Source organism: Ictalurus punctatus, chromosome 6 (genome assembly GCF_001660625.3).
Source record: "Ictalurus punctatus breed USDA103 chromosome 6, Coco_2.0, whole genome shotgun sequence".
Taxonomy (NCBI): Eukaryota; Metazoa; Chordata; class Actinopteri; order Siluriformes; family Ictaluridae; genus Ictalurus; species Ictalurus punctatus.
Genome location: NC_030421.2, coordinates 23,607,958 through 23,617,040, shown reverse-complemented (window position 1 = coordinate 23,617,040; position 9,083 = coordinate 23,607,958).

Genomic DNA, 9,083 nt, shown 5'->3' with positions numbered 1-9,083 from the left:
GCAAAGGTTGTGAATACTTATGTACATATGCTTTTTTGTTTTTATTTTTAATAAATTTGCACAGATTTCAAACAAAACTTCTTTCACATTTTCATTATTGGGTATTATTTGTAGAATTTTGAGAAAAATAATGAATTTAATCCATTTTGGAATAAGGCTGTAACATAACAAAATGTGGAAAAAGCGAAGTGCCGGAATACTTTCCGGATGCATTGTATCTTCATGGAAGACAAGAGTAGCTTGTCTTAGCCATAGTTTCATTGATGGAGCATTTTGGATTGATGTGGTGGAAAACTGTCACTGGCAGCCCACCCTGTGTTTAAAATTACTGCATATTCAGCACTCAGGTTTATCACTCTTTGATAAGCTGGGTTATTAGCAGAATTGTTTGTGAGGCAAATGTCCTATAAAACAGGTCTTGTAACTGCGTGTTTGCATTTGATCTAGGGCTGCACAATTCTTGATCAAATCAGAATCGTGATAGGATAAAAACATTTTTTACTCTGAATTAATATCCTTGTACATGATTCTCGCTTGTGATTCTTTGACTGATTTTGTCTACAATAATATGCATATTTATAAATGTTTTGCATTAATGTAACAGATTGCGGTAGCCACAGTTTTACTGAAAATTTATTTATTTATTTATTAAATCATCAAACGCAATAAGTATTATCTGTAGTAAAATATAGGACCGGCTCGTGAACATAGATTCTGGTGGGACAGGCCAACAGAAACCCCAGGAAAGGCAGTTGAGAGTGGTAAAATACAGTCTAACAGCTTGCTTTGAGTGGTTTTTGATACAGCAAGGTGCACACAGGAGAGCTTATATTATTAACTTGGTTTGCCAGGTCTCAAAAAAAAAAAAAAAAAAAAAGCCTGGTGTTCTTTTTACATGTCGAAAGCCACATAAAAGACCTGAAATAGTAGCCCACTTTATTTATATCTTTATGAAGATTAACATTTGTTGAATGGCTGATCTATATACACATGATTGGGCTCGGCCCAACCTGCCCTTACAGATGAACCTTCAATGATCTGGATGAACTGTCTACTTTATGATAAAATTCGCATAAATATTTTACCATGGCAATTGTTCGTCTGTTGACAGCGTCTCATAAGCCACGTATGGTCTAAAATCTCACTGGCAAAGTTTTAGTGAGCTAAGCCAATTCACACCAAACATGATTCCGAACGTTTTTATTGCTTTGTACTGTAATTCTAGCTAGCCACACCTTGTCTCCTATATTCCACATAATGGTACATTTGGGCAATAGATTGTAAAATTTAAGCCCACTCTCATGACAGTAACATGTACAGAACGTGTGCAGCCTGGATTGAGCTGAGGTTCACCAGGCGCCACAGCTAGTGTGAATTCAGGGTTACTCCTTTGCAAATTCATTTCACACGTATTTATTTCATACATTTAGTCATGGTTGAGTAATTTGGTAAAAATTTCATTTGGTTTAATAATTTGGTACTGGATATTACATTATTTGTTTTGTAATGTAATTGTCAGTACATTTGAAACGTTTCTTTAAGACAAATTTGTTCCTTCTCACTACAAGCATGCGTTTGGATAATTTCAAATGTTGCTTATGGCTTTTTGGTGTTGCTTATCTTTTCTCCTCTAGCCTCTCAAGCTTCAGGTGCATGCATGAGGTTGTGTGGTACACTGTGAACGGTCATTGGTCACAGCAAATAAGGGGAAATTACGGTGCTCTGCTTTAATCAGTGATGGCTGAGTGCAAATGCTGCAGAATTGAGACTATTCTTAAATGGAATTGCATTGAGAAACGAATTGTGCATTTAACCCATTTATTTGCCCAACAATAATTTGATCATTTAATTTTTAAAGATTTTTTTAATGTCTTTTATTACATTATATTTTATAACAAGTGTATTTATGTCTATTATTGCATCTTTAAGTTTTATTCAATGTTGATGGTTGTAAGTTATTTATTTTAGAGTAATTGTAAATTAAATTTGCGTATTATGCCAAACTAGATCATTGTGTTGTTCGAGAGGTTCCCTGCTTTATAAAAAAAAAAAAAAAAAAAAAAAAAAAAGTTTTGTGTATGATTAGAGAGAATAAAGGTGAAAGTGCAGTTTTTACATTTCCTTAATGAACGTATAGCCTGTAAATAATCTTCATTCTTAAATGGTCATGAACTTAAGTCATTTATTCCACATGACTTGTTAAGCCAAATCAATTTGTGGCATAATCTCCAACTGATTTTATAACTGATTGCATGTGGTATTGTTTCCCTAATGATGGTTATGCCTATCAATTTAAAACCTCTTAGCCATTGTGCTGCCACTTATGCAGATCATGCTGATGAATAACCATCTGCTGCAGTTATAAAAAAAAATAATAAAATTAAGCACTGGGTTAATTTTCATTTGCTCTCGAGCATCTTGAGAGATTAGTTGGATCCATGCAGCATGTGCAGCTTTTCTGTAGGCTGCAGACTGAGCTTTGCTGCTGTTCTAGGTTTGCTTATGTAAACTGGAGAGGTAATAATTTGTATTTTTTTTCTTGCTTTTTTACGGTGTTGTGAATTGTGTAATGACGTCCCTTTTGTTATTATTCATATTGGAACCCATACAAATTTCCTGATGAAATTCTTTGTAGCGGAAATTCACTGGAATAGACCAATGTTGCAATCCCTCTGCATAAATTAGTGAATGACTTTCTATTTCCCTTACCATCAGAACGAGGCGCGTGGCGGCTAGGCTGAAGTGAACAAACCATCTGTGTTAGAATTTTGCTTTGGGTTTTGTACACTGTGAGAAGCTTTACTCTACACACCTGCACTTTTCTACAGGGTTTTTTTTTTTACAGCTGAAATATTGTAAAGCAGGTGTGAGTGAGGGATGGAAAATAACCGTGTTTTGGGGAGGACTCATTCAGAGGGCTGCGTAAACTGTAATATTGCTGGTCATCTATTGTAGGGTTCTTGCCTACTACAATCACTCTGACAGTGGAGCTCCCAAGATTGAGTGAAGTGGGGGAGCATAGTGTGGCATAACTGAAGTTGCTCAATACTTATCAGAGATCGGCCTCAGGGCCTTTGCTTTTTCATTCTGAAAGAACTGTGGTCTCCGCCGTCTGTCCATCATGTTAAGTCTGAACTTTGTAGAAATGCTGGAGGTTAAGTTACAAAGTCTTTTGTGGATTTATTTCCTTCCTGAGTGGCAGGAGATTTAGCCTCTGTTCCAGTGTCATAGTGGGGACAACTGTAAATGATCCCCTTATCTGTAATTCATTTATGCATTCTAAATACTTGCAACTCTATGTTTAAGATCCCTGCACAAGGACCAGTCAGTATCTTCTGATACTTTTTCTCTCTTTGCCTTTTGTGAACTAAATGAAACTATAGTCTTAATTTGGTTTCAAATTCATAGCTTTGGCAGGATACCAAAAGTTAGAAAGGTCGATTTTTATGCATGTAGTTTGTATGTGTTATATATGGGTTATGTTGAGGTTTGGCACTATGAGCATGGGTGTAGTGTTTTACGTAGGGTATGAGTGAATACACTGCTTAGGTTTTTATACTGTTGGAGAAGAATATACTGTACCGCTGCCAGACAGGAACAGTTTTACCTCTCATCTCTGTCGTGATGAATGTGACTGGAAGCTTCAAGTCTGGAACTTTAAATCTCTGGTTTCACTCGTCAAACTCTGCAATCCTCTGCCTCTCGTTACCTGCTGGCGCCTCGGTTGCGCTGCCTTGAGACAGAGGCACCTCTTGGAACGCGTCCCAACCACAGTTCGGAAAGCCATGAACTCGATACAGCTCCCCCGGAATCTCGGTGTCTTAGAGAATTCCCAGGAGGGCGGGAGAGACAACGAGGCCGTGCTCCCCACCAACACCCCCCTCCCCCTGCCCTGCACTGCTCCTGATCAGATTCCCAAAGCATTGTCCACTTTCTGCTCTATCACATAGCTGATCCTCCTCATGCTCACTTAACCAGACCTTTCCTTTTTCTCTTAAATGAGGCCTCCTTTAGATACTGTTTAATGCGCTGACAAGCCAAACCTAAACACCGTAAAAAGAAACCACGTTTGACATCTTTTAATTGCAGAAGACTGACCCTGAGTTCGGGAGGGAGGAATGGGGTGAGATGAGGTGGAGCGATAGGGTGGTAGGGTAGTAAACTTGAGCAGGAGTGTGAATGTGTTGACAGTAGAAACGGACCTCTCTGGGGACCGGAGGTAATGCTTCACAGTGTGTAAACACATTTCACTTTACTCAATCCAGGTGTTTTACTTACATTACTGTTGAGATATGAACACCTTGCAAGTGGTAATAACCAGTTTACCTGACAGAGATGAAAAAGATTATTTCTAGCAGCTATTTTCTCCATATTTTGCAACCTCCTGCTGCTTTCTACTTCTGGAATCTGTAATGACTTTTCCCATTGTGTGTTGCTTAATATTAAGTTAAAGTAATCAGACTCATTACTCTGCTCTTTTCATTAAGGAATAAATGTGATTGTTAATAGCAGATGAAGGCTCAAAAGCCAAAACATTTTAGCTGATTCTTTCCACCTAAGAAACCCATTAATCAATTTTTGAATAAAGACTTAAACTGGACACAGAATTATGTTTGACAAAAATAGTTCTAATTGTCCAGCCAACTTATTAGTGGTAATTTTTCATACTAATGAAATTAATTAAAGTTGATCTTTTTTGCGGGGAAATGTTTCAAAAAGAACTTATATCCATAGATTGGTCAATTACTAACCTAGTTTGACTTATTCAGAATCAGTTTGTACTTGTTTTTGGACCAGTTAGAAATATTGACTGTGTAGCAAGCTGTTTGCCTTTTTATTTCTTTTCAGATTTGTGTTCAGTTCACCTCTAATAACTGCTGTAGTATTTTTTTTTAAATACCAGCATAAATGGGTTGAAAGAAAGAAATGCTCATTTAGGTGAGACTGTACAATTCAAACATTTCATATCCTTATTTAGTGTTTGTTGCCGACTCTATAATGTTTGTTTGTTTTTTTCAAACCATTGTGTATTGAGGCATTTATTTGTGTCTGATATTCATAGCGCAAAATTAAACTAGTACGTGAAATTGGGATTTGTGTCATTAAAATTGTAATATTTTTAATACATTCAGTCCATGCAGGATTTCATGGAGTCTTTTTTTGGTTGTTGTGGCCAAAAATGTTTGATTTTGCTGCAGCTTATTTCAAAATTTGCGATGCAGCTTTTGAGTTTTTTTGCGCTTTTTTTTTTTTTTTTCAGAAAACTTCTTCAACTGGCGAAATTGCAATTGCACTAAATTGTTTTGCACAGACTTTTGCAGTGATGTTTCTCGGTAAATGAGGCAGTTTAGCTGTAATCATGTTCAATGCATGTGAATTGAAGAGGGCTTTGGCTGAATGTGCGTTGCGTTGACGTCACCTCACACGTCTTGACCAATATCTACAGAAAATTTGCATGTTTTGGAAAATTGCAAGCTCCTCTGAATATTGCAAAGTTTACTTGAAGTTGCATTAATTTCTACAATTGCAAAATCACAAAATCCTGGAGGGACTGACGTACAAAATATCTGCAAAATTCTACTACATTTTATTGACCATAATATTTATCCCTTCAGTTATTCATCTTGTAACATATTATTCAGTAACTAAAGCTACTAGTATGAACTAATATCAAAGATGAGCAGTTAGAAAAGAGAGGAATGTTTTAGGAGTTTAAAGGGTGAATTTTAGTTTGTAATTTAGTTTTATTTCCCCTTAGATTAAACTAACAGTGGAAAAGCATTCGCAATTTGTTTCACAGTAATAAAGGTGTTTTCATTAGATTTGCATGGTTAGTGTACTGTAAAAAGCACTTGTTCACTTTGCATCTGGTTGTACTGATTAATGCTGATAGAACACTTCCACTGCCGTGCTTGTTGTTTTTTGTCAGATGTGATGTATGTATGCAGTGCTGAGAATACAAACAAGTCCATCCTGAATTCTAGCTCCATTTGGTTTATATTACTAACAGTGACGGAGGCTAGGCATATTTGTGTCGTGAAGTTGAATGAAACATTTCATTTTTTTCCCAGTATAATCAAATGAGTTTGTTTGTTGCAGAAACTAATAGTCAAGCATGATTAGCAGCAGTTTGAGATTGGGTTATGAACTACTATAGCACTAGTCTGTCTTTCTTAATGTAATCATCCGGGTAAAAATTTCTTCAATACTACATTTTCTAATCATTTTGGCTCATCGGATTTACCTTGTAAACCTACCTAAACTCAATCTATCTAAAGCCTATCTGAACTCATGTTTTTCTCTGTAAATATGATATACAGCGAACGTATTTGCATCAGGTTTGTAGGACAGAAAGTAGACAATTATCTGTTCCATCTAGGGTTGGGGACATTCAGTGTTCTGGTGCAGTGTAATTAACTCTGTAGCATCAGACTAATGAATCATGTGCGGTAAAAGGAAGAAACAACATGGCCAAACCAAAGTTTTGCCATGGTAGAAGGAGAATGATTGGGAAGACAGAAGGAGGGACTGTCCTCTAGCTAGAGATAGCATCTCTGCAGGCAGACAGGATGTCTGTGTGATGTTGTCAGGTGAAGGATCTCTACCGGCCTTCCTTCTGCTTATTTAGACCAAACATCAATCAGATTTATCTAGCACTGATGGTGAGTCTTAATCTGAAGAGCTCAGTTATAGAGCCATATGGTGAGTCATGTACTTCATCGCATATGCATTCACGAATATGCTTATAACAAATATTCTAAAGCTGTTTCTGGATGCTGTATTTAGAATCTCACAGATCCATTAACTTTGGTGGTTTTTACATAATTAGACTATGAAGCAGCTTTTAGAATAAAAAACAACAGTGAAACATATTGAGTTAAAAACAGAGACTATGCAATCAATGGATCACTCTGCAGATAGTTTATGTTGCGATTTGTTACAATTATGCAGTGTAAGCAGACATTACAAGTTGTTTTTTTTTTTAAAAACGTGAATGAGAAATAGCACATAGACTCCAAGAGGCTTTGGTAATATGTGAACTGACCTCAGAAAAATGTTAGTTTGCTGGTTTGGAGAGAAGCCCAGCATCAGATGCACTTCACTAATCTCTTCCATGTGGCACTGATGAGGGTTATGAGTGTGTGACGTTGTATAATTTTTTTTTTGTTGTCCAGTTTACCTCTATCTAGCATGGCTATAGTAGAATTTCTTTTCTTTTCTTTTTTTTTTTATTTAATCATTGGTGGTTTGTATAGTAAATGAATTGTGATATTGCTGATCATAAGAATGACCGGTGGTATCAAAGAATGTTGAAGAAAGTAGCAAAGATAATGTCAAAATGTCTTGTCATTGGAGCAGTTTTGTGTTATTTTGGTAAGAGTAGGTGAAGTACATTATAGTCAAGTTTTGGTATTAAAAAGGCCAGATCTTAAATAAAGCAAAAAACATTGTAGGTGTTTCGGTATTAGTATTTTGTCAGGAATAGGCCTCCAAATACTCTCTAATAATCTTAACAGGGATTCCTCAAATACCACAGCAGGAGCCCAGTAGATCATGACCCGATTTAAATATGTCTGGTCAAAATCTGATCCGGTACACAGTTTAATACCAGATGTAAATGGGGTTTCAATGTACAGTAAATGGTTTGAGGTTAGTAAGTAAATAAGAATGTTGCTTTTGCAGAAAGGAGACAGCCTGACATTTCCCAGATGCAGGGAGCTAATTAGCCATGAGTATTCCCTTGATACTGTGTGTGTGTGAACCCAGTTGTGTGTATGTGTCTGAGAGAGAGGCGCAGAGAGACTAACCACTAGTGCACCATACTGCTCCAACCTTTTGGACCTGCCATGTAGCAGGGCTGCAGTGTTCGTAAAACCCAACAGTGCTATTCCAGGGAGACAGAAAAAGAAGAGTGGGCCTGATTTCTGAGTCTTTTTCTGATGGATAGATTTAAAACTGTGATCTGATTCACGTGTGTTGGAGTGTGTGTGAGATTTATCACTGCCTAGAAGTTCCTTTATTGACGTATGTTAGACTTTTCCCCTTTTCTCTGGTCGGGTGGCCATTTCTGTTGGAAGGTCATGTGATTATTCTCAGTCTCTGTCCTGGCAGGAAGTCTTCAACCTGCCACTTTGTTAACCTATCTCAGTATGACTCTCTCTGTTCACTTTTTTCTCATGATGCATTCAGTATATTATTGCTGTTGTCTATGTTTCTGGTGCTCTGTACTGTAATTAAGAGTCCATTCTGCACTAGACATACACACATCTCTTTATCTTTATCTCTATCTCCAACTCTCCTTTCCTCTCCCCCAGTCTTCATCTCTCTGCTGGGATTTTGTGCTACAGATGTGATTTGCTGTTTTTTTTTTTTGTTTTTTTTTTAAGGCTAGTTTGTAATTCATCTGTGATTTGTTTATTTCTGTTTCAGCATTTCAAGTTTATAACAAATACCTATCTACCTCATCTTTAGTATATGTCTCATTACCACAGAAAATCATTTTGACGTGTAGTGGGAAAAGAAAAAACCCATTTACCCAAAACTCCCTTACAAGTATAAGGACAGCTTTTGAATTCGGTCAATACAATTTTAAGTGGAACATGTTTCTGTAGAATGCTTTTATGAATTCTTCAGTCAAAGGTATTTGAAAATTAATCTCTAACTTTGTATAATACATCCTTTCAGAGGTGGCACTATGCTTTAAAAGGGAATAATTTGTGGTTATGCTTTGCCAATATGGATGAATGACTCTTAATAGCACTAAACCTGTATTGCTTTCTATTGCATTGTCCTGGTGTAGTTATAGTTTGGAATTTGCATTATGTAGTTATGTATTTTTTGCCCTTAGGTTTCTATTATAAGTGATTTTCAAGTCAGTGGATTTTCTGGGGGTTTATTCTCTCTCCCTTTCTCAGTACACGAAAATGTGTCAAAATTCTTGGCCATGCTGCAATGGATGACATGAAGCAGAAAAATGTTGAATTATTCCTTTAATATCACAAGGTTGTCAGTTACATTTTATTGGCTTCTGCATATTGCAAATGTCCATACCATGCTGTTGAACAATAGTGTCCATTATTTTT